Genomic DNA, 753 nt, shown 5'->3' with positions numbered 1-753 from the left:
ACGAATAGAGTAATAAATCTGTACAAATCTATACAAGTGCTGTGGGGAGGGGAAGGAGGTAGGGTGGGGGGGGTAATAATAATAATAGCATTTATTAAGCGCTTACTATGTGCAAAGCACTGTTCTAAGCGCTGGGGAGGTTACAAGGTGATCAGGTTGTCCCACGGGGGGCTCACAGTCTTCATCCGCATTTTGCAGATGAGGGAACCGAGGCCCAGAGAAGTGAAGTGACTTGCCCAAAGTCACCCAGCTGACAACTGGTGGAGCCGGGATTCGAACCCATGACCTCTGACTCCAAAGCCCAGGCTCTTTCCGCTGAGCCATGCTGCTTCTCTGTAGTGGGCTAGGCATTTGAGTCTTAGAGCTTCTTCTGCTATTCTTTGAAGACCGTAATATAGAGCAGAAGATGGATAAGAGGATAAGAGTCTGTTTCAATCTACTCCATTACTGAGCAAAATCCTGAATTTCCTCTGACAGCCCCCACAAGTAGGCATATTCAAATGAAGAGACACGCACCTACTGGCACAAAGTGTATACACTTTGTGAGCCACACCCTCTCTCACAAGATGTTAGTTTTCACTGTCTTTAGCCTTGGCCACCTCCTAGTCCAAGGAAGTTTGCTTGTAGCGCAGCCCTCTCGCAGCATTTGTGTCCCCTATGTATCCATCAAATTATAAGCCCGTTGTTGGGTAGGGATTGTCTCTATCTGTTACCAAACTGTACTTTCCAAGTGCTCAGTTACAGTGCTCAGCA

This window comes from Tachyglossus aculeatus, chromosome 5 (assembly GCF_015852505.1).
Source record: "Tachyglossus aculeatus isolate mTacAcu1 chromosome 5, mTacAcu1.pri, whole genome shotgun sequence".
Taxonomy (NCBI): Eukaryota; Metazoa; Chordata; class Mammalia; order Monotremata; family Tachyglossidae; genus Tachyglossus; species Tachyglossus aculeatus.
Note: the sequence above shows the minus strand (reverse complement) of the source record.